Here is a 24,957-nt window from a genome sequence, read left to right on the forward strand (position 1 = left end):
GAGACGTTCGCATCTTCAGTGCAGGTTTGCTGGAGGCACCCGGCAGGAATCCCCGGGATTCGTTTGAAAATTGAGGTGGCAAGGCAAGCAAGCAGAGTGAGTCTCTGTGAATTTGTGCAAGCAGTGCCATGACCAGATGAGGCTGAACAACAGCTTTCCAGACTAAACCCTTCTTGGCACTAGATATCGAACACGTTCGCATTTTCGGTGCAGGGCTGCTAGAGGCACAATGAACAAAGTCCCGGCCTATGTTTGAAGTTTGAGGTTGCAAGGCAAGCAAGCAGCCCTAGTCCCTGTGCGCCTGTGTGAGCAGTGCCATGGGCAGATGAGGCTGAGCAACAGCTTTCCAGGCTAGCCCCTTCTGGGTGCGTGCTATCTGGAGACATTGGCATTTTCGGTGCAGTGCTGCTAGAGGCCCAAAGCACGGAGTCCAGGGCTATTTTTGAAGTTTGAGGTGCCAAGGCAAGAAAGCAGCCCCAGTCTCTGTGCTTCTGTGCGAGCAGTGCCATGAGCAGATGAGGCTGAGCAACAGCTTTACACGCTAGAAAATACTTGGTAAGAGATATGCTGAGACGTTCGCATATTTGGGTGAGGGCTGCGGGAGGCTCCCAGCAAGGATCCCCTAGGCTACATTTGAAAATTTACATGGCAAGGCAAGCAAGCAGCCCCAGTCTCTGTGCAACTGTATGAGCAGTTCCATGGGCAGATGAGGATGAGCAACAGCTTTCCAGGCTAAACCCTTCTTGGTAATAGATATCCCGAGATGTTCACTGTCTGGACGACAGGTTAACTATGAGCCAGCAGTGTGCCCTGGCTGCCAAGAAGGCCAATGGGATCCTGGGGTGCATCAAGAAGAGTGTGGCCAGCAGGACAAGGGAGGTTCTCCTTCCCCTCTACACTGCCCTGGTGAGGCCTCATCTGGAGTACTGTGTCCAGTTCTGGGCTCCCCAGTTCAAGAAGGATGAAGAGCTACTGGAGAGAGTCCAGCGGAGGGCTACAAGGATGGTGAGGGGACTGGAGCATCTCCACTACGAGGAGAGGTTGAGGGAACTGGGCTTGTTCAGCCTGAAGAAGAGAAGGCTGCGAGGGGACCTTATAAATGCCTACAAATATCTGAAGGGTGGGTGTCAGGAGGATGGGGCCAAGCTCTTTTCAGTGGTGCCCAGTGACAGGACAAGGGGTAATGGGCACAAACTGAGGCACAGGAAGTTCCGTCTGAACATGAGGAGGAACTTCTTCTCTCTGAGGGTGACGGAGCACTGGAACAGGCTGCCCAGGGAGGTTGTGGAGTCTCCTTCTCTGGAGATATTCAAGACCCGCCTGGACAAGGTCCTGTGCGGCCTGCTGTAGGTGACCCTGCTTCGGCGGGGGGATTGGACTAGATGACCCACAGAGGTCCCTTCCAACCCCTACTATTCTGTGATTCTGTGATTCTGTGATTCGCGTTTTCAGTGCAGGTCTCCTGGAGGAACCCGGCAGAAATCCCCGGGCTATGTTTAAAAATTGAGGTGGCAAGGCAAGCAAGCAGACCCAGTCGCTGTGCGTCTGTGCGAGCAATGCCATGAGCAGATGAGGCTGAACAACAGCTTTCCAGGCTAAACCCTTCTTGATAACAGATATCCTGAGACGTTCGCATTTTTGGAGCAGGGCTGTGGGAGGCACCCGGCAGGGAGCCCCTGGCTATGTTTGTAGTTTGAGGTGGCCAGGCAAGCAAGCAGCCCCAGTCTCTCAGAATCTGTGCGAGCAGTGCCATGGGCAGATGAGGGTGAGCAACAGCTTACCAGGCTAGCCCCTTCTGGGTGCGAGCTATCTGGAGACATTCTACATTTTGGCACAGTGCTGCTGGAGGTGCCCGGTAGGGACCCCTGGGATATTTGAAGTTTGACGTGGCAAGGTAAGCAAGCATTCTCAGTCTCTCTGCACCTGTGTGAGCAGTGCCATGCGCAGATGAGGCTGAGCAACAGCTTTCCAGGCTATCCCCTTCTTGGCATAAGATATCTTGAGATGCTCACGTATTCGGGTCTGGGCTGCGGCAGGCGCCAGGCAAAGACCCCCTAGGCTAGGTTTGCAGTTTGAGGTGGCAAGGCAAGCAAGCAGTCCCAGTCTCTGGGTGCCTGTGCAAGCAGTGCCATGAGCAGATGAGACTGAGCAACAGCTTTCCAGGCTAGCCCCTTCTTGGTAAGAGATATCTGGAAACGTTCACACCTACGGTGCAGGGCTGCTGGAGGCACCCGGCATAGACCCCTAGGCTAGATTTGAGTTTTGAGGTGGCAAGGCAAGTAAGCAGCCCCAGTCTCTGTGTGCCTGTGCGAGCAGTGCCATGGGCAGAGGAGGCTGAGCAACACCTTTCAAGGCTAGCACCTTCTGGGTGCGAGCTATCTGGAGACGTTCTCATATTTGGGGCAGGGCTGCTGGAGGCACCCGGCTGGGACACCAGGACTATGTTTGAAGTTTAAGGTGGCAAGGCAAGCAAGAAGCCCCAGTCTCTGTACGCCTGTGCGAGCAGTGCCATGGGCAGATGAGGCTTTGAAAGAGCTTTCAAGGCTAGCCCCTTCTCGTTAAGAGTTATCCTGAGACGTTCGCATACTGAGGTCAGGGCTGTGGGAGGGGCCCGTCAAGGACCTCCTAGGCTATGTTTGAAGTTTAAGGTGGCGAGGCAAGCAAGCAGCCGCAGTCTCTGTGCGCCTGTGCGAGCAGTGCCATGGGCAGATGAGGTTGAGCAACAGCTTTCCAGGCTACCCCTTCTTGATAAAAGACAACCTCAGAAGCTCGCTTATTTGGGACAGGGGTGCGGCAGGCGCCCGGCAAAGACCCCTTAAGCTACGTTTGAAGTTTGAGGTGGCAAGGCAAGCAAGCGGCCCCAGTGTCTATGCGCCTGTGTGAGCAGTGCCATGAGCAGATGAGGGTGAGCAACAGTTCTCCAGGATAAACTCTTCTTGGTGATAGATAACCCGAGACATTCACATTTTCAGTTCAGGGCTGCTGGATGGACCGGGCAGAGAGCCCCGGCTACGTTTGAAGTTTGAGGTGGCAAGGCAAGCAAGCAGCCCCAGTCTGTGTGTGCCTGTGCGAGCAGTGCCATGGGCAGATGAGGCTGAGCAACAGCTTTGTAGGCTACACCCTTGTCGGTTCGAGCTATCTGGAGACGTTTGCACCTTCGGTGCAGGGCTGCTGAAGGCATCCGGCAAGAATCCCCGGGATACGTTTGATGTTTGAGGTGGCAAGGCAAGCAAGCAGCCCCAGTCTGTGTGCGCCTGTGTGAGCAGTGCCATGGACAGATGAGGCTGAGCAACAGCTTTGCAGGCTAGCCCCCTCTCGTTAAGAGATATCCTTGGACGTTCGGACATTAAAGTCAGGACTGTGGGAGGGGCCCTGCAAGGCCCCCTAGGCTACTTTTGAAGTTTGAGGTGGCAAGGCAAGCAAGCAGCCCCAGTCTCTGTGCGCCTGTGCGAGCAGTGCCATAGGCAAATGAGGCTGAGCAATAGCTTTCCAGGCTAGCCCCTTTTTATTACGAGATATGCTGTGACGTTCGTATATTCAGGTCAGGGATGTTGGACGCCTGCGCCAAAGACCCCCAAGGCTACGTTTGAGGTTTGAGGTGGCAAGGCAAGCAAGCAGCCCCAGTCTCTGTGAGCCTGTGCGAGCAGTGCCCTTAGCAGATGAGGGTGAGCAACAGTTCTCCAGGCTAAACTCTTCTTGGTAATAGATAACCCGAGACGTTCACATTTTCAGTGCAGGGCTGCTGGATGGACCGGGCAGAGAGCCCCGGCTACGTTTGAAGTTTGAGGTGGCAAGGCAAGCAAGCAGCCCCAGTCTGTGTGCGCCTGTGCGAGCAGTGCCATGGGCAGATGAGGCTGAGCAACACCTTTCAAGGCTAGCCCTTTGTAGTTGCTAGCTATCTGGAGACGTTCTCATAATTTGGGCAGGGCTGCTGGAGGCACCCGGCAGGGACACCCGGGCTACTTTTGAAGTTTATAGGTGGCAAGGCAAGGAAGAAGCCCGGTCTCTGTGGGCCTGTGCGAGCAGTGCCATGGGCAGATGAGGCTGAGCAACAGCTTTCCAGGCTATCTTCTTTTTAGTACGAGATATCCTATGACGTTCGCATATTCGGGTCAGGGCTGTGGAAGGCCCCAGCCAAGGACCCCCTAGGCTAGGTTTGAAGTATGAGGTGGCAAGGCAAGCAAGCACTCTCAGTCTGTGTGAGCCTGTGCGAGCAGTGCCATGGGTAGATGAGGCTGAGCAACACCTTTCCAGGCTAGCCCCTTCTCGGTAAGAGATATCCTGAGACGTTCGCATATTCATGTCACGGCTGCGGCACGTGCCCGGCAAAGACCTCATAAGCTACGTTTGAAGTTTGAGGAGTAAAGGCAAGGCTGCAGCCCCAGTCTCTGTGTGCCTGTTTGAGCAGTGCCATGGGCAGATGAGGCTGAGCAACAGCTTTCCAGGCTAGCCCCTTCTGGGTGCAACCTATCTGGAGACTTTCGCATTCTCCGTGCAGGGGTGCTGGAGGGACCCAGCAGGGATCCCCGGGCTACCTTTGAAGTTTGAGGTGGCAAGGCAAGCAAGCAGCCCCAGTCTCTGTGCGTCTGTGCGAGCAGTGCCGTGGGCAGATGAGGCTGAGCAACAGCTTTCAAGGATGGCTTCTTTTTGGTACGAGATATCTAATGACTTTTGCATATTCAGGTCAGGGCTGTGGGCGGCCCCCGCCAAGGACCCCGTTGGGTACGTTTCTGGTTTGAGGTGGCAAGGCAAGCAAGCAGCCCCAGTCTCTGTGCGCCTGTGCGAGCAGTGCCATGGACAGATGAGGCTGAGCATCAGCTTTCCAGGCTAGCTAATACTTGGTAAGAGATATCCTTAGACGCTCACATATTTGGGACAGGGGTGCGGCAGGCGCCCGGCAAAGACCCCATAAGATACGTTTGAAGTTTGAGGTTGCAAGGCAAGCAAGCAGCCCCAGTCACTGTGCGCCTGTGCGAGCAGTGCCATGGGGAGATGAGGATGAGCAAAAGTTTTCCAGGATAAACCCTTCTTGGTATGAGATATCCTGAGACGTTCTCATTTTCGGTGCGAGGCTGATGGAGGCACCTGGCAGGGAGTCCAGGGCTACGTTTGAACATTGATGTGGCAAGGCAAGCAAGTAGCATCAGTCTCTGGGCACCTCTGCGAGCAGTGCCATGGGCACATGAGGCTGAGCAACAGCTTTCCAGGCTAAACCCTTCTGGGTGCGAGCTATCTGGAGATGTTCACATATTCGGGTCATGGCTGATGGAGGCATCCGGCAGGGACCCCCTGGTTAAGTTTGAGGTTTGAGGTGGCAACGCAAGCAAGAAGCCCCAGTCTCTGTACGCCTGTGCGAGCAGTGCCATGGGGAGATGAGGCTGAGCAAAAGTTTTCCAGGATAAACCCTTCTTGGTATGAGATATCCTGAGACGTTCTCATTTTCGGTGCGAGGCTGATGGAGGCACCTGGCAGGGAGTCCAGGGCTACGTTTGAACATTGATGTGGCAAGGCAAGCAAGTAGCATCAGTCTCTGGGCACCTTTGCGAGCAGTGCCATGGGCACATGAGGCTGAGCAACAGCTTTCCAGGCTAAACCCTTCTGGGTGCGAGCTATCTGGAGATGTTCGCATATTCGGGTCATGGCTGATGGAGGCATCCGGCAGGGACCCCCTGGTTAAGTTTGAGGTTTGAGGTGGCAATGCAAGCAAGAAGCCCCAGTCTCTGTACGCCTGTGCGAGCACTGCCATGGGCAGATGAGGCTGTGAAACAGCTTTCCAGGCTAGCCCATTTCTCGTTAAGAGTTATCCTGAGATGTTCGCATACTGAGGTCAGGGCTGTGGGAGGGGCCCGTGAAGGACCCCCTAGGCTATGTTTGAAGTTTAAGGTGGCAAGGCAAGCAAGCAGCCCCAGTGTCTTTGCGCCTGTGTGAGCAGTGCCATGGGCAGATGAGGCTCAGCAACAGCTTTCCAGGCTAATCCCTTCTTGGTACAAGATATCCTGAGACGTTCGCATTCTAGGTGCAAGGGTGCTGGAGGCACCCGGCAGGGACACCCGGGCTACATTTGTAGTTTGAGGTGGCAAGGCAAGCAAGCAGCTCCAGTCTCTGTGCGCCTGTGCAAGCAGTGCCATGAACAGATGAGGCTGAGCAACAGCTTTCCAGGCTAGCCCCTTCTGTGTTCGAGATATCTGGAGACGTTTGCACATTCAATGCAGGGCTGCAGGAGGCACCCGGCCGGGGCCCTCGGCATTTGATTTTTCAAAGCATGCAAGCAGCCCCAGTCTCTGTGCACCTGTGCGAGCAGTGCCATGGGCTGATGAGGATGAGCAACAGCTTTCCAGCCTAGACCCTTCTTGGTAAGAGATAACCCGAGACGTTCACATTTTCAGTGCAGGGCTGCTGGATGGACCAGGCAGAGAGCCCCGGTTTACGTTTCAAGTTAGAGGTTGCAAGGCAAGCAAGCAGCCCCAGTCTCTGTGCGCCTGTGTGAGCAGTGCCATGGGCAGATGAGGCTGAGCAACAGTTTTCCAGGCTAAATCCTTCTTGGTACGTAATATCGTGAGACGTTGTCATTTTCAGAGCGGGACTGATGGAGGCACCTGGCAGGGAGTCCAGGGCTACGTTTGAACACTGAGGTGGCAAGGCAAGAAAGCATCCCCAGTCTCTGTGCGCCTGTGTGAGCAGTGAAATGTGCAGAGGAGGCTGAGCAACAGCTTTCCAGGCTAGACCCTTCTTGGTAAGAGATATCTGGAGATGTTCGCATATTTGGGTCAGGGCTGATGGAGGCACCCGGCAGGGCCCCCCCGGTTACGTTTGAGGTTTGAGGTGGCAGGGCAAGCAAGAAGCCCCAGTCTGTGTGCGCCTGTGCGACCAGTGCCATGGACAGATGAGGCTGAGCAATAGCTTTCCACGCTAGCCCCTTTTTGTCACGAGATATGCTGTGACGTTCGTATATTCGGGTCAGGGCTGTTTGAGGCCCGCGCCAAGGACCCCCAAGGCTACGTTTGAGGTTTGAGGTGGCAAGGCAAGCAAGCAGCCCCAGTCTCTGTGCGCCTGTGTGAGTAGTGCCCTTAGCACATGAGGCTGAGCAATAGTTTCCCAGGCTAAACTCTTCTTGGTAAGAGATATCCTGAGACGTTCGCATTCTCCATGCAGGGCTGCTGGAGGGACTCAGAAGGGACCCTATAGGCTACGTTTGATGTTTGAGGTGGCAAGGCAAGCAAGCAGCCCCAGTCTGTGTGCGCCTGTGTGAGCAGTGCCATGGACAGATGAGGCTGAGCAACAGCTTTGCAGGCTAGCCCCCTCTCGTTAAGAGATATCCTTGGACGTTCGGACATTAAAGACAGGACTGTGGGAGGGGCCCTGCAAGGCCCCCTAGGCTACTTTTGAAGTTTGAGGCGGCAAGGCAAGCAAGCAGCCCCAGTCTCTGTGCGCCTGTGCGAGCAGTGCCATAGGCAAATGAGGCTGAGCAATAGCTTTCCAGGCTAGCCCCTTTTTATTACGAGATATGCTGTGACGTTCGTATATTCAGGTCAGGGATGTTGGACGCCTGCGCCAAAGACCCCCAAGGCTACGTTTGAGGTTTGAGGTGGCAAGGCAAGCAAGCAGCCCCAGTCTCTGTGCGCCTGTGCGAGCAGTGCCCTTAGCAGATGAGGGTGAGCAACAGTTCTCCAGGCTAAACTCTTCTTGGTAATAGATAACCCGAGACGTTCACATTTTCAGTGCAGGGCTGCTGGATGGACCGGGCAGAGAGCCCCGGCTACGTTTGAAGTTTGAGGTGGCAAGGCAAGCAAGCAGCCCCAGTCTGTGTGCGCCTGTGCGAGCAGTGCCATGGGCAGATGAGGCTGAGCAACAGCTTTCCAGGCTACACCCTTGTCGGTTCGAGCTATCTGGAGACGTTTGCACCTTCGGTGCAGGGCTGCTGAAGGCATCCGGCAAGAATCCCCGGGATACGTTTGAAGTTTGACGTGGCAATGCAAGCAAGCAAGCCCAGTCTCTGTGCTTCTGTGCAAGCAGTGCCATGGGCAGATGAGGCTGAGCAACACCTTTCAAGGCTAGCCCTTTGTAGTTGCTAGCTATCTGGAGACGTTCTCATAATTCGGGCAGGGCTGCTGGAGGCACCCGGCAGGGACACCCGGGCTACTTTTGAAGTTTATAGGTGGCAAGGCAAGGAAGAAGCCCGGTCTCTGTGGGCCTGTGCGAGCAGTGCCATGGGCAGATGAGGCTGAGCAACAGCTTTCCAGGTTAGCCCCTCCTTGGTAACTGATATCCTATGACGTTCGCATATTCGGGTCAGGGCTGTGGAAGGCCCCTGCCAAGGACCCCCTAGGCTAGGTTTGAAGTATGAGGTGGCAAGGCAAGCAAGCACTCTCAGTCTGTGTGCGCCTGTGCGAGCAGTGCCATGGGCAGATGAGGCTGAGCAACACCTTTCCAGGCTAGCCCCTTCTCGGTAAGAGATATCCTGAGACGTTCGCATATTCATGTCACGGCTGCGGCAGGTGCCCGGCAAAGACCCCATAAGCTACGTTTGAAGTTTGAGGAGTAAAGGCAAGGCTGCAGCCCCATTCTCTGTGTGCCTGTTTGAGCAGTGCCATGGGCAAATGAGGCTGAGCAACAGCTTTCCAGGCTAGCCCCTTCTGGGTGCAACCTATCTGGAGACTTTCGCTTTCTCCGTGCAGGGGTGCTGGAGGGACCCAGCAGGGATCCCCGGGCTACCTTTGAAGTTTGAGGTGGCAAGGCAAGCAAGCAGCCCCAGTCTCTGTGCGTCTGTGCGAGCAGTGCCATGGGCAGATGAGGCTGAGCAACAGCTTTCAAGGATGGCTTCTTTTTGGTACGAGATATCTAATGACTTTTGCATATTCGGGTCAGGGCTGTGGGAGGCCCCCGCCAAGGAACCCCTAGGCTACGTTTGAGGTTTGAGTTGGCAAGGCAAGCAAGCAGCCCCCGTCTCTGAGCACCTGTGCAAGCAGTGCCATGGGCATATGAGTCTGAGCAACAGCTCCCCAGTCTACGCCCTTCTTGATAATAGATAACTAGAGACGTTCACAATTTCAGTGCAGGGCTGCTGGATGGACCGGGCGAAGAGTCCCGGGATACTTTCAAAGTTAGAGGTTGCAAGGCAAGCAAGCAGCCCCAGTCTCTGTGCGCCTGTGTGAGCAGTGCCATGGGCAGATGAGGCTGAGCAACAGTTTTCCAGGCTAAACCCTTCTTGGTACGTAATATCGTGAGACGTTGTCATTTTCAGAGCGGGACTGATGGAGGCACCTGACAGGGAGTCCAGGGCTACGTTTGAACACTGAGGTGGCAAGGCAAGCAAGCAGCCCCAGTCTCTGTGCGCCTGTGTGAGCAGTGCCATGGGCAGATGAGGCTGAGCAACACCTTTCAAGGCTAGCCCCTTCTGGGTGCGAGCTATCGGGAGACATTCGATTATTCGTTGCAGGGCTGCTGAAGGCACCCGGCGGGGAGCACGGGCTACGTTTGAAGTTTGAGGTGGCAAGGCAAGCAAGCAGCCCCAGTCTCTATGCACCTGTGCGAGCAGTGCCATGGGCAGATGAGGCTGTGAAACAGCTTTCCAGGCTAGCTCCTTCTCGTTAAGTGTTATCCTGAGACGTTCGCATATTAAGGCCAGGGTGGTGGGAGGGGCCCAGCAAGGACCCCCTAGGCTGCGTTTGAAGTTTAAGGTGGCAGGGCAAGCAGCAACCCCATTCTCTGTGCGTCTGTGCGAGCAGTGCCATGGGCAGATGAGGCTGAGCAACACCTTTCAAGGCTAGCCCCTTCGAGTTGCGAGCTATCTGGAGACGTTCTCATAATTGGGGCAGGGCTGCTGGAGGCACCCAGAAGGGACACCCGTACTAATTTTAAAGTTTAAAGGTGGCAAGGCAAATAGAAGCCCAGTCTCTGTGCGCCTGTGTGAGCAGTGCCAGGGGCAGATGAGGCTGAGTAACAGCTTCCCAGGCTAGCCCCTTCTCGGTAAGAGATATCCTGAGACGTTCGCATATTCAGGACAGGGCTGCTGGAGGTGCCTGGCAAAGACCCCCTAGGCTACGTTTAAGTTTGAGGTGGCAAGGGAAGCAAGCAGCCCCAGTCTCTGTGCATGTGTGCAAGCAGTGCCATGGGCAGATGATGCAGAGCAACAGCTTTCCAAACTATCCCATTCTGGATGCGACCTTTCTCGAGACGTTCGCATTTTTGGAGCACGGCTGCTGGACGCACCCTGCAGGGACCCCTAGGCTACGTTTGAAGTTTGAGTTGGCAAGGCAAGCAAGCAGCCCCAGTCACTGTGCGCCTGTGCGAGCAGTGCCATGGGCAGATGAGGCTGAGCAAAAGCATTCCAGGCTAGCCCCTGCTGGGTTCGGGCTATCTGTAGACGTTTGCATTTTTGGAGCAAGGCATCTGGAGGCACCCAGCACCGATTCCCGGGCTACGTTTGAAATTTGAGGTGGCAAGGCAAGCAAGCAGCCCCAGTCTCTGAGTGCCTGTGCAAGCAGTGCCATGGGCAGATGAGGCTGAGCAAGAGCTTTCCAGGCTAGCCCCTGCTTGGTTCGGGCTATCTGTAGACGTTTGCATTTTTGGAGCAAGGCAGCTGGAGGCACCCAGCACCGATTCCCGGGCTACGTTTGAAATTTGAGGTGGCAAGGCAAGCAAGCAACTCCACTCTCTGAGCGCCTGTGCAAGCAGTGCCATGGGCAGATGAGCTCAGCAACACCTTTCAAGGCTAGTCCCTTCTGGGTGCGATCTATCTGGAGACTTTCGCATTTTCGGTGCAGGACTGCTGGAGGCACCCGGAAGGGACGTCCGGGATTTGTTTGAAGTTTGAGGTGGAAAGGCACGCAAGCAGCCCCAGTCTCTGTGCCTCTGTGCAAGCAGTGCCATGGGTAGATTAGGCTTAGTAAAAGCTTTCCAGGCTAGCCCCTTCTGGGTGCTAGCTATCTGGAGACGTTTGCATTTTCGGAGCACGGCTCCTGGAGGCACAAAGCAAGGAGTCCCGGGATATGTTTGAAGTTTGAGGTGGCAAGACAAGCCAGCAGCCCCAGTCTCTGGGCGCATGTGCGAGCAGTGCCATGGGCAGATGAGGGTGAGCAACAGCTTTCCAGGTTAGCCCCTCCTTGGTAACTGATATCCTTAGACGTTCGCATATTCAGATCAGGGCTGTGGAAGGCGCAATGCAAAGACCCCCTAGGCTCCGTTTGAAGTTTGAGGTGACAAGGCAAGCAAGCAGCATCAGTCTCTGGGCGCGTGTGCGAGCAGTGCCATGGGCAGATGAGGCTGAGAAACAGCTTTCAAGGCTAGTCCCTTCTGGGTGTGGGCTACCTGGAGACGTTCGCATTTTTTGAGCACGGCTGCTGGAGTCACAAAGCACGGAGTCCCGGGCTACATTTGAAGTTTGAGGTGGCAATGCAAGCAATCAGCCCCAGTGTCTGTGCGCCTGTGTGAGCAGTGCCATGGGCAGATGAGGCTGAGAAACAGCTTCCCAGGCTAGTCCCTTCTGGTTGCGAGCTATCTGGAGACGCTCGCATATTCAGGTCAGGGCTGCGGGATGACGCCGGCAAACACCCCCTATGCTACTTCTGAAGTTTGAGGAGTCAAGGCAAGCAAGCAGCCCCAGTCTCTGTGCGCCTGTGCGAGCAGTGCCGTGGGCAGATGAAGCTGAAGAACACCGTTCCAGGTTAGCCAATACTTGGTAAGAGATATCCTGAGACGTTCGCATCTTCAGTGCAGGTCTGCTGGTGGCACCCAGCAGGGATGCCCGGGATACGTTTGAAGATTGAGGTGGCAAGGCAAGCAAGCAGCCCCAGTCTCTGTGCGTCTGTGCGAGCAGTGCCATGGGCAGATGAGGCTGAGCAACAGCTTTCAAGGATGGCTTCTTTTTGGTACGAGATATCTAATGACTTTTGCATATTCGGGTCAGGGCTGTGGGAGGCCCCCGCCAAGGAACCCCTAGGCTACGTTTGAGGTTTGAGTTGGCAAGGCAAGCAAGCAGCCCCCGTCTCTGAGCACCTGTGCAAGCAGTGCCATGGGCATATGAGTCTGAGCAACAGCTCCCCAGTCTACGCCCTTCTTGATAATAGATAACTAGAGACGTTCACAATTTCAGTGCAGGGCTGCTGGATGGACCGGGCGAAGAGTCCCGGGATACTTTCAAAGTTAGAGGTTGCAAGGCAAGCAAGCAGCCCCAGTCTCTGTGCGCCTGTGTGAGCAGTGCCATGGGCAGATGAGGCTGAGCAACAGTTTTCCAGGCTAAACCCTTCTTGGTACGTAATATCGTGAGACGTTGTCATTTTCAGAGCGGGACTGATGGAGGCACCTGACAGGGAGTCCAGGGCTACGTTTGAACACTGAGGTGGCAAGGCAAGCAAGCAGCCCCAGTCTCTGTGCGCCTGTGTGAGCAGTGCCATGGGCAGATGAGGCTGAGCAACACCTTTCAAGGCTAGCCCCTTCTGGGTGCGAGCTATCGGGAGACATTCGATTATTCGTTGCAGGGCTGCTGAAGGCACCCGGCGGGGAGCACGGGCTACGTTTGAAGTTTGAGGTGGCAAGGCAAGCAAGCAGCCCCAGTCTCTATGCACCTGTGCGAGCAGTGCCATGGGCAGATGAGGCTGTGAAACAGCTTTCCAGGCTAGCTCCTTCTCGTTAAGTGTTATCCTGAGACGTTCGCATATTAAGGCCAGGGTGGTGGGAGGGGCCCAGCAAGGACCCCCTAGGCTGCGTTTGAAGTTTAAGGTGGCAGGGCAAGCAGCAACCCCATTCTCTGTGCGTCTGTGCGAGCAGTGCCATGGGCAGATGAGGCTGAGCAACACCTTTCAAGGCTAGCCCCTTCGAGTTGCGAGCTATCTGGAGACGTTCTCATAATTGGGGCAGGGCTGCTGGAGGCACCCAGAAGGGACACCCGTACTAATTTTAAAGTTTAAAGGTGGCAAGGCAAATAGAAGCCCAGTCTCTGTGCGCCTGTGTGAGCAGTGCCAGGGGCAGATGAGGCTGAGTAACAGCTTCCCAGGCTAGCCCCTTCTCGGTAAGAGATATCCTGAGACGTTCGCATATTCAGGACAGGGCTGCTGGAGGTGCCTGGCAAAGACCCCCTAGGCTACGTTTAAGTTTGAGGTGGCAAGGGAAGCAAGCAGCCCCAGTCTCTGTGCATGTGTGCAAGCAGTGCCATGGGCAGATGATGCAGAGCAACAGCTTTCCAAACTATCCCATTCTGGATGCGACCTTTCTCGAGACGTTCGCATTTTTGGAGCACGGCTGCTGGACGCACCCTGCAGGGACCCCTAGGCTACGTTTGAAGTTTGAGTTGGCAAGGCAAGCAAGCAGCCCCAGTCACTGTGCGCCTGTGCGAGCAGTGCCATGGGCAGATGAGGCTGAGCAAAAGCATTCCAGGCTAGCCCCTGCTGGGTTCGGGCTATCTGTAGACGTTTGCATTTTTGGAGCAAGGCATCTGGAGGCACCCAGCACCGATTCCCAGGCTACGTTTGAAATTTGAGGTGGCAAGGCAAGCAAGCAGCCCCAGTCTCTGAGTGCCTGTGCAAGCAGTGCCATGGGCAGATGAGGCTGAGCAAGAGCTTTCCAGGCTAGCCCCTGCTTGGTTCGGGCTATCTGTAGACGTTTGCATTTTTGGAGCAAGGCAGCTGGAGGCACCCAGCACCGATTCCCGGGCTACGTTTGAAATTTGAGGTGGCAAGGCAAGCAAGCAACTCCACTCTCTGAGCGCCTGTGCAAGCAGTGCCATGGGCAGATGAGCTGAGCAACACCTTTCAAGGCTAGTCCCTTCTGGGTGCGATCTATCTGGAGACTTTCGCATTTTCGGTGCAGGACTGCTGGAGGCACCCGGAAGGGACGTCCGGGATTTGTTTGAAGTTTGAGGTGGAAAGGCACGCAAGCAGCCCCAGTCTCTGTGCCTCTGTGCAAGCAGTGCCATGGGTAGATTAGGCTTAGTAAAAGCTTTCCAGGCTAGCCCCTTCTGGGTGCTAGCTATCTGGAGACGTTTGCATTTTCGGAGCACGGCTCCTGGAGGCACAAAGCAAGGAGTCCCGGGATATGTTTGAAGTTTGAGGTGGCAAGACAAGCCAGCAGCCCCAGTCTCTGGGCGCATGTGCGAGCAGTGCCATGGGCAGATGAGGGTGAGCAACAGCTTTCCAGGTTAGCCCCTCCTTGGTAACTGATATCCTTAGACGTTCGCATATTCAGATCAGGGCTGTGGAAGGCGCAATGCAAAGACCCCCTAGGCTCCGTTTGAAGTTTGAGGTGACAAGGCAAGCAAGCAGCATCAGTCTCTGGGCGCGTGTGCGAGCAGTGCCATGGGCAGATGAGGCTGAGAAACAGCTTTCAAGGCTAGTCCCTTCTGGGTGTGGGCTACCTGGAGACGTTCGCATTTTTTGAGCACGGCTGCTGGAGTCACAAAGCACGGAGTCCCGGGCTACATTTGAAGTTTGAGGTGGCAATGCAAGCAATCAGCCCCAGTGTCTGTGCGCCTGTGTGAGCAGTGCCATGGGCAGATGAGGCTGAGAAACAGCTTCCCAGGCTAGTCCCTTCTGGTTGCGAGCTATCTGGAGACGCTCGCATATTCAGGTCAGGGCTGCGGGATGACGCCGGCAAACACCCCCTATGCTACTTCTGAAGTTTGAGGAGTCAAGGCAAGCAAGCAGCCCCAGTCTCTGTGCGCCTGTGCGAGCAGTGCCGTGGGCAGATGAAGCTGAAGAACACCGTTCCAGGTTAGCCAATACTTGGTAAGAGATATCCTGAGACGTTCGCATCTTCAGTGCAGGTCTGCTGGTGGCACCCAGCAGGGATGCCCGGGATACGTTTGAAGATTGAGGTGGCAAGGCAAGCCACCAGACCCAGTCTCTGTGCGCCTGTGCGAGCAGTGCCATGGGCTGCTGAGGCTGAGCAAGAGCTTTCTAGGCTAGCCCGTTTTTGGTACGAGATATCCTGAGATGTTCCCTTTTTCGGTGCAGGGCTACTGGAGGTACCCGACAGGGACCCCAGGGGTACGTTTGTAGTTTGAGGTGGCAAAGCAAGCAAGCAGCCCCAGTCTCTGTGCGCCTGTGCGAGCAGTGCCATGGGCAGATGAGGTGAGCAAGAGCTTTCCAGGCTAGCCCCTGCTGGGTGCTGGCTATCTGCAGACGTTTTCATTTTCGGAGCACATCTGCTGGAAGCACAAAGCACGGAGACCTGGGATATGTTTGAAGTTTGAGGTGGCAAGGCAAGAAAGCAGCCCCAGTCTCTGAGCACCTGTGCAAGCAGTGACATGGGCAGATGAGGCTGAGCAAGAGCTTTCCAGGCTAGCCCCTGCTTGGTTCGGGCTATCTGTAGACGTTTGCATTTTTGGAGCAAGGCAGCTGGAGGCACCCAGCACCGATTCCCGGGCTACGTTTGAAATTTGAGGTGGCAAGGCAAGCAAGCAACTCCACTCTCTGAGCGCCTGTGCAAGCAGTGCCATGGGCAGATGAGCTGAGCAACACCTTTCAAGGCTAGTCCCTTCTGGGTGCGATCTATCTGGAGACTTTCGCATTTTCGGTGCAGGACTGCTGGAGGCACCCGGAAGGGACGTCCGGGATTTGTTTGAAGTTTGAGGTGGAAAGGCACGCAAGCAGCCCCAGTCTCTGTGCCTCTGTGCAAGCAGTGCCATGGGTAGATTAGGCTTAGTAAAAGCTTTCCAGGCTAGCCCCTTCTGGGTGCTAGCTATCTGGAGACGTTTGCATTTTCGGAGCACGGCTCCTGGAGGCACAAAGCAAGGAGTCCCAGGATATGTTTGAAGTTTGAGGTGGCAAGACAAGCCAGCAGCCCCAGTCTCTGGGCGCATGTGCGAGCAGTGCCATGGGCAGATGAGGGTGAGCAACAGCTTTCCAGGTTAGCCCCTCCTTGGTAACTGATATCCTTAGACGTTCGCATATTCAGATCAGGGCTGTGGAAGGCGCAATGCAAAGACCCCCTAGGCTCCGTTTGAAGTTTGAGGTGACAAGGCAAGCAAGCAGCATCAGTCTCTGGGCGCGTGTGCGAGCAGTGCCATGGGCAGATGAGGCTGAGAAACAGCTTTCAAGGCTAGTCCCTTCTGGGTGTGGGCTACCTGGAGACGTTCGCATTTTTTGAGCACGGCTGCTGGAGTCACAAAGCACGGAGTCCCGGGCTACATTTGAAGTTTGAGGTGGCAATGCAAGCAATCAGCCCCAGTGTCTGTGCGCCTGTGTGAGCAGTGCCATGGGCAGATGAGGCTGAGAAACAGCTTCCCAGGCTAGTCCCTTCTGGTTGCGAGCTATCTGGAGACGCTCGCATATTCAGGTCAGGGCTGCGGGATGACGCCGGCAAACACCCCCTATGCTACTTCTGAAGTTTGAGGAGTCAAGGCAAGCAAGCAGCCCCAGTCTCTGTGCGCCTGTGTGAGCAGTGCCGTGGGCAGATGAAGCTGAAGAACACCGTTCCAGGTTAGCCAATACTTGGTAAGAGATATCCTGAGACGTTCGCATCTTCAGTGCAGGTCTGCTGGTGGCACTCAGCAGGGATGCCCGGGATACGTTTGAAGATTGAGGTGGCAAGGCAAGCCACCAGACCCAGTCTCTGTGCGCCTGTGCGAGCAGTGCCATGGGCTGCTGAGGCTGAGCAAGAGCTTTCTAGGCTAGCCCGTTTTTGGTACGAGATATCCTGAGATGTTCCCTTTTTCGGTGCAGGGCTACTGGAGGTACCCGACAGGGACCCCAGGGGTACGTTTGTAGTTTGAGGTGGCAAAGCAAGCAAGCAGCCCCAGTCTCTGTGCGCCTGTGCGAGCAGTGCCATGGGCAGATGAGGCTGAGCAAGAGCTTTCCAGGCTAGCCCCTGCTGGGTGCTTGCTATCTGCAGACGTTTTCATTTTTGGAGCACATCTGCTGGAAGCACAAAGCACGGAGTCCAGGGATATGTTTGAAGTTTGAGGTGGCAAGGCAAGAAAGCAGCCGCAGTCTCTGAGCATGTGTGCAAGCAGTGCCATGGGCAGATAAGCTGAGCAACAACTTTCCAGGCTAGCCCATTCTGGATGCAAACTTTCTCGAGACATTCGCATTTTTGGAGCATGGCTGCTGGACGCAACCGGCAGGGACCCCTAGGCTACGTTTGAAGTTTGAGTTGGCAAGGCAAGCAAGCAGCCCCAGTCACTGTGCGCCTGTGCGAGTAGTGCCATGGGCAGATGAGGCTGAGCAAGAGCTTTCCAGGCTAGCCCCTGCTGGGTTCGGGCTATCTGGAGACGTTTGCATTTTTGGAGCAAGGCAGCTGGAGGCACCCAGCACCGATTCCCGGGCTACGTTTGAAATTTGAGGTGGCAAGGCAAGCAAGCAACTCCACTCTCTGAGCGCCTGTGCAAGCAGTGCCATGGGCAGATGAGCTGAGCAACACCTTTCCAGGCTAGCCCCTTCTCGGTAAGAGATATCCTGAGACGTTCGCATATTCATGTCACGGCTGCGGCAGGTGCCCGGCAAAGACCCCATAAGCTACGTTTGAAGTTTGAGGAGTAAAGGCAAGGCTGCAGCCCCAGTCTCTGTGTGCCTGTTTGAGCAGTGCCATGGGCAGATGAGGCTGAGCAACAGCTTTCCAGGCTAGCCCCTTCTGGGTGCAACCTATCTGGAGACTTTCGCATTCTCCGTGCAGGGGTGCTGGAGGGACCCAGCAGGGATCCCCGGGCTACCTTTGAAGTTTGAGGTGGCAAGGCAAGCAAGCAGCCCCAGTCTCTGTGCGTCTGTGCGAGCAGTGCCATGGGCAGATGAGGCTGAGCAACAGCTTTCAAGGATGGCTTCTTTTTGGTACGAGATATCTAATGACTTTTGCATATTCGGGTCAGGGCTGTGGGAGGCCCCCGCCAAGGACCCCGTTGGCTACGTTTCTGGTTTGAGGTGGCAAGGCAAGCAAGCAGCCCCAGTCTCTGTGCGCCTGTGCGAGCAGTGCCATGGACAGATGAGGCTGAGCATCAGCTTTCCAGGCTAGCTAATACTTGGTAAGAGATATCCTTAGACGCTCACATATTTGGGACAGGGGTGCGGCAGGCGCCCGGCAAAGACCCCATAAGATACGTTTGAAGTTTGAGGTTGCAAGGCAAGCAAGCAGCCCCAGTCACTGTGCGCCTGTGCGAGCAGTGCCATGGGGAGATGAGGATGAGCAAAAGTTTTCCAGGATAAACCCTTCTTGGTATGAGATATCCTGAGACGTTCTCATTTTCGGTGCGAGGCTGATGGAGGCACCTGGCAGGGAGTCCAGGGCTACGTTTGAACATTGATGTGGCAAGGCAAGCAAGTAGCATCAGTCTCTGGGCACCTTTGCGAGCAGTGCCATGGGCACATGAGGCTGAGCAACAGCTTTCCAGGCTAAACCCTTCTGGGTGCGAGCTATCTGGAGATTTTCGCATATTCGGGTCATGGCTGATGGAGGCATCCGGCAGGGACCCCCTGGTTAAGTTTGAGGTTTGAGGTGGCAACGCAAGCAAGAAGCCCCAGTCTCTGTACGCCTGTGCGAGCACTGCCATGGGCAGATGAGGCTGTGAAATAGCTTTCCAGGCTAGCCCATTTCTCGTTAAGAGTTATCCTGAGATGTTCGCATACTGAGGTCAGGGCTGTGGGAGGGGCCCGTCAAGGACCCCCTAGGCTATGTTTGAAGTTTAAGGTGGCAAGGCAAGCTAGCAGCCCCAGTGTCTTTGCGCCTGTGTGAGCAGTGCCATGGGCAGATGAGGCTCAGCAACCGCTTTCCAGGCTAATCCCTTCTTGGTACAAGATATCCTGAGACGTTCGCATTCTAGGTGCAAGGGTGCTGGAGGCACCCGGCAGGGACACCCGGGCTACATTTGTAGTTTGAGGTGGCAAGGCAAGCAAGCAGCTCCAGTCTCTGTGCGCCTGTGCAAGCAGTGCCATGAGCAGATGAGGCTGAGCAACAGCTTTCCAGGCTAGCCCCTTCTGTGTTCGAGATATCTGGAGACGTTTGCACATTCAATGCAGGGCTGCTGGAGGCACCTGGCAGGGATCCCCGGGCTATGTTTGAAGTTTGAGGTGACAAGGCAAGCAAGCAGCCCCGGTCTCTGAATGCCTGTGCGAGCAGTGCCATGGGCAGACGAGGCTGATCAAAAGCTTTCCAGGCTAGCCTCTTCTGGGTACGAGCTATCTGGAGACGTTCGCATTTTCAGTGCAGGGCTGCAGGAGGCACCCGGCCGGGGCCCTCGGCATTTGATTTTTCAAAGCATGCAAGCAGCCCCAGTCTCTGTGCACCTGTGCGAGCAGTGCCATGGGCTGATGAGGATGAGCAACAGCTTTCCAGCCTAGACCCTTCTTGGTAAGAGATAACCCGAGACGTTCACATTTTCAGTGCAGGGCTGCTGGATGGACCAGGCAGAGAGCCCCGGTTTACGTTTCAAGTTAGAGGTTGCAAGGCAAGCAAGCAGCCCCAGTCTCTGTGCGCCTGTGTGAGCAGTGCCATGGGCAGATGAGGCTGAGCAACAGTTTTCCAGGCTAAATCCTTCTTGGTACGTAATATCGTGAGACGTTGTCATTTTCAGAGCGGGACTGATGGAGGCACCTGGCAGGGAGTCCAGGGCTACGTTTGAACACTGAGGTGGCAAGGCAAGAAAGCATCCCCAGTCTCTGTGCGCCTGTGTGAGCAGTGAAATGTGCAGAGGAGGCTGAGCAACAGCTTTCCAGGCTAGCCCTTTCTTGGTGCGAGCTATCTGGAGACATTCGATTATTCGTTGCAGGGCTGCTGAAGGCACCCGGCGGGGAGCACGGGCTACGTTTGAAGTTTGAGGTGGCAAGGCAAGCAAGCAGCCCCAGTCTCTATGCACCTGTGCAAGCAGTGCCATGGGCAGATGAGGCTGTGAAACAGCTTTCCAGGCTAGCTCCTTCTCGTTAAGTGTTATCCTGAGACGTTCGCATATTAAGGCCAGGGCGGTGGGAGGGGCCCAGCAAGGACCCCCTAGGCTGCGTTTGAAGTTTAAGGTGGCAGAGCAAGCAGCAACCCCATTCTCTGTGCGTCTGTGCGAGCAGTGCCATGGGCAGATGAGGCTGAGCAACACCTTTCAAGGCTAGCCCCTTCGAGTTGCGAGCTATCTGGAGACGTTCTCATAATTGGGGCAGGGCTGCTGGAGGCACCCAGAAGGGACACCCGTACTAATTTTAAAGTTTAAAGGTGGCAAGGCAAATAGAAGCCCAGTCTCTGTGCGCCTGTGTGAGCAGTGCCAGGGGCAGATGAGGCTGAGTAACAGCTTCCCAGGCTAGCCCCTTCTCGGTAAGGGATATCCTGAGACGTTCGCATATTCAGGACAGGGCTGCTGGAGGTGCCTGGCAAAGACCCCCTAGGCTACGTTTAAGTTTGAGGTGGCAAGGGAAGCAAGCAGCCCCAGTCTCTGTGCATGTGTGCAAGCAGTGCCATGGGCAGATGATGCAGAGCAACAGCTTTCCAAACTATCCCATTCTGGATGCGACCTTTCTCGAGACGTTCGCATTTTTGGAGCACGGCTGCTGGACGCACCCTGCAGGGACCCCTAGGCTACGTTTGAAGTTTGAGTTGGCAAGGCAAGCAAGCAGCCCCAGTCACTGTGCGCCTGTGCGAGCAGTGCCATGGGCAGATGAGGCTGAGCAAAAGCATTCCAGGCTAGCCCCTGCTGGGTTCGGGCTATCTGTAGACGTTTGCATTTTTGGAGCAAGGCATCTGGAGGCACCCAGCACCGATTCCCAGGCTACGTTTGAAATTTGAGGTGGCAAGGCAAGCAAGCAGCCCCAGTCTCTGAGTGCCTGTGCAAGCAGTGCCATGGGCAGATGAGGCTGAGCAAGAGCTTTCCAGGCTAGCCCCTGCTGGGTTCGGGCTATCTGTAGACGTTTGCATTTTTGGAGCAAGGCAGCTGGAGGCACCCAGCACCGATTCCCGGGCTACGTTTGAAATTTGAGGTGGCAAGGGAAGCAAGCAACTCCACTCTCTGAGCGCCTGTGCAAGCAGTGCCATGGGCAGATGAGCTGAGCAACAGCTTTCAAGGGTAGTCCCTTCTGGGTGCGATCTATGTGGAGACTTTCGCATTTTCGGTGCAGGACTGCTGGAGGCACCCGGAAGGGACGTCCGGGATTTGTTTGAAGTTTGAGGTGGAAAGGCACGCAAGCAGCCCCAGTCTCTGTGCCTCTGTGCAAGCAGTGCCATGGGTAGATTAGGCTGAGCAAAAGCTTTCCAGGCTAGCCCCTTCTGGGTGCTAGCTATCTGGAGACGTTTGCATTTTCGGAGCACGGCTCCTGGAGGCACAAAGCAAGGAGTCCCGGGATATGTTTGAAGTTTGAGGTGGCAAGACAAGCCAGCAGCCCCAGTCTCTGGGCGCATGTGCGAGCAGTGCCATGGGCAGATGAGGGTGAGCAACAGCTTTCCAGGTTAGCCCCTCCTTGGTAACTGATATCCTTAGACGTTCGCATATTCAGATCAGGGCTGTGGAAGGCGCAATGCAAAGACCCCCTAGGCTCCGTTTGAAGTTTGAGGTGACAAGGCAAGCAAGAAGCCCCAGTCTCTGTGCCCCTGTGCGAGCAGTGCCATGGGGAGATGAGGATGAGCAATAGTTTTCCAGGCTAAACCCTTCTTGGTACGAGATATCCTGAGACGCTCTCATTTTCGGTGCGGGGCTGATGGAGGCACCTGGCAGGGAGTCCAGGGCTACGTTTGAACATTGATGTGGCAAGGCAAGCAAGCAGCATCAGTCTCTGGGCGCGTGTGCGAGCAGTGCCATGGGCAGATGATGCTGAGCAACAGCTTTCAAGGCTAGTCCCTTCTGGGTGTGGGCTACCTGGAGACGATCGCATTTTTGGAGCACGGCTGCTGGAGTCACAAAGCAAGGAGTCCCGGGCTACATTTGAAGTTTGAGGTGGCAATGCAAGCAATGAGCCCCAGTGTCTGTGCGCCTGTGTGAGCAGTGCCATGGTCAGATGAGGCTGAGAAACAGCTTCCCAGGCTAGTCTCTTCTGGTTGCGAGCTATCTGGAGACGCTCGCATATTCAGGTCAGGGCTGCGGGATGACGCTGGCAAAGACCCCCTATGCTACTTCTGAAGTTTGAGGAGTCAAGGCAAGCAAGCAGCCCCAGTCTCTGTGCGCCTGTGCGAGCAGTGCCATGGGCAGATGAGGCTGAGCAACAGCTTTCCAGGGTACCCCTTTGGGTGTGAGATATCTGGACAAACTCGTATATTTGGGTATGGGCTGTGGCAAGCGCCCGACAAAGACCCCCTAAGCTACATTTGAAGTTTGAGGTGGCAAGGCAAGCAAGCAGCCCCACTCTGGGTGCGCCTGTGCGAGCAGTGCCATGGGCTGCTGAGGCTGAGCAAGAGCTTTCTAGGCTAGCCCGTTTTTGGTACGAGATATCCTGAGATGTTCCCTTTTTCGGTGCAGGGCTACTGGAGGTACCCGACAGGGACCCCAGGGGTACGTTTGTAGTTTGAGGTGGCAAAGCAAGTAAGCAGCCCCAGTCTCTGTGCGCCTGTGCGAGCAGTGCCATGGGCAGATGAGGTGAGCAAGAGCTTTCCAGGCTAGCCCCTGCTGGGTGCTGGCTATCTGCAGACGTTTTCATTTTCGGAGCACATCTGCTGGAAGCACAAAGCACGGAGTCCTGGGATATGTTTGAAGTTTGAGGTGGCAAGGCAAGAAAGCAGCCCCAGTCTCTGAGCACCTGTGCAAGCAGTGACATGGGCAGATGAGCTGAGCAACAACTTTCCAGGCTAGCCCATTCTGGATGCAAACTTTCTCGAGACATTCGCATTTTTGGAGCACGGCTGCTGGACGCACCCTGCAGGGACCCCTAGGCTACGTTTGAAGTTTGAGTTGGCAAGGCAAGCAAGCAGCCCCAGTCACTGTGCGCCTGTGCGAGTAGTGCCATGGGCAGATGAGGCTGAGCAAGAGCTTTCCAGGCTAGCCCCTGCTGGGTTCGGGCTATCTGGAGACGTTTGCATTTTTGGAGCAAGGCAGCTGGAGGCACCCAGCACCGATTCCCGGGCTACGTTTGAAATTTGAGGTGGCAAGGCAAGCAAGCAACTCCAGTCTCTGAGCGCCTGTGCAAGCAGTGCCATGGGCAGATGAGCTGAGCAACAGCTTTCAAGGCTAGTCCCTTCTGGGTGCGATCTATGTGGAGACTTTCGCATTTTCGGTGCAGGACTGCTGGAGGCACCCGGAAGGGACGTCCGGGATTTGTTTGAAGTTTGAGGTGGCAAGGCACGCAAGCAGCCCCAGTCTCTGTGCCTCTGTGCAAGCAGTGCCATGGGTAGATTAGGCTGAGCAAAATCTTTCCAGCCTAGCCCCTTCTGGGTGTTAGCTATCTGGAGACGTTTGCATTTTCGGAGCACGGCTCCTGGAGGCACAAAGCAAGGAGTCCCGGGATATGTTTGAAGTTTGAGGTGGCAAGACAAGCCAGCAGCCCCAGTCTCTGGGCGCATGTGCGAGCAGTGCCATGGGCAGATGAGGGTGAGAAAAAACTTTCCAGGCTAGCCCTTCCTTGGTAACTGATATCCTTAGACGTTCGCATATTCAGATCAGGGCTGTGGAAGACGCAATGCAAAGACCCCCTAGGCTCAGTTTGAAGTTTGACGTGGCCGGGCAAGCAAGCATCCCCAGTCCCTGTGCGCCTGTGCGAGCAGTGCCATGGGCAGATGAGGCTGAGCAACAGCTTTCCAGGCTAGCCCTTTCTTGGTAAGAGATATCCTGAGACGTTCGCACATTCCGGACAGGGCTGCTGGAGGTGCCTGGCAAAGACCCCCTAGGCTACGTTTAAGTTTGAGGTGGCAAGGGAAGCAAGCAGCCGCAGTCTCTGTGCATGTGTGCAAGCAGTGCCATGGGCAGATGATGCAGAGCAACAGCTTTCCAAACTATCCCATTCTGGATGCGACCTTTCTCGAGACGTTCGCATTTTTGGAGCACGGCTGCTGGACGCACCCGGCAGGGACCCCTAGGCTACGTTTGAAGTTTGAGTTGGCAAGGCAAGCAAGCAGCCCCAGTCACTGTGCGCCTGTGCGAGCAGTGCCATGGGCAGATGAGGCTGAGCAAAAGCATTCCACGCTAGCCCCTGCTGGGTTCGGGCTATCTGGAGACGTTTGCATTTTTGGAGCAAGGCAGCTGGAGGTACCCAGCACCGATTCCCGGGCTACGTTTGAAATTTGAGGTGGCAAGGCAAGCAAGCAGCCCCAGTCTCTGAGTGCCTGTGCAAGCAGTGCCATGGGCAGATGAGGCTGAGCAAGAGCTTTCCAGGCTAGCCCCTGCTGGGTTCGGGCTATCTGTAGACGTTTGCATTTTTGGAGCAAGGCAGCTGGAGGCACCCAGCACCGATTCCCGGGCTACGTTTCAAATTTGAGGTGGCAAGGCAAGCAAGCAACTCCACTCTCTGAGCGCCTGTGCAAGCAGTGCCATGGGCAGATGAGCTGAGCAACAGCTTTCAAGGGTAGTCCCTTCTGGGTGCGATCTATGTGGAGACTTTCGCATTTTCGGTGCAGGACTGCTGGAGGCACCCGGAAGGGACGTCCGGGATTTGTTTGAAGTTTGAGGTGGCAAGGCACGCAAGCAGCCCCAGTCTCTGTGCCTCTGTGCAAGCAGTGCCATGGGTAGATTAGGCTGAGCAAAATCTTTCCAGCCTAGCCCCTTCTGGGTGCTAGCTATCTGGAGACGTTTGCATTTTCGGAGCACGGCTCCTGGAGGCACAAAGCAAGGAGTCCCGGGATATGTTTGAAGTTTGAGGTGGCAAGACAAGCCAGCAGCCCCAGTCTCTGGGCGCATGTGCGAGCAGTGCCATGGGCAGATGAGGGTGAGCAACAGCTTTCCAGGCTAGCCCCTCCTTGGTAACTGATATCCTTAGACGTTCGCATATTCAGATCAGGGCTGTGGAAGGCGCAATGCAAAGACCCCCTAGGCTCCGTTTGAAGTTTGAGGTGACAAGGCAAGCAAGAAGCCCCAGTCTCTGTGCCCCTGTGCGAGCAGTGCCATGGGGAGATGAGGATGAGCAATAGTTTTCCAGGATAAAC

This window comes from Opisthocomus hoazin, chromosome W, assembly GCF_030867145.1.
Source record: "Opisthocomus hoazin isolate bOpiHoa1 chromosome W, bOpiHoa1.hap1, whole genome shotgun sequence".
Classification (NCBI taxonomy): Eukaryota; Metazoa; Chordata; class Aves; order Opisthocomiformes; family Opisthocomidae; genus Opisthocomus; species Opisthocomus hoazin.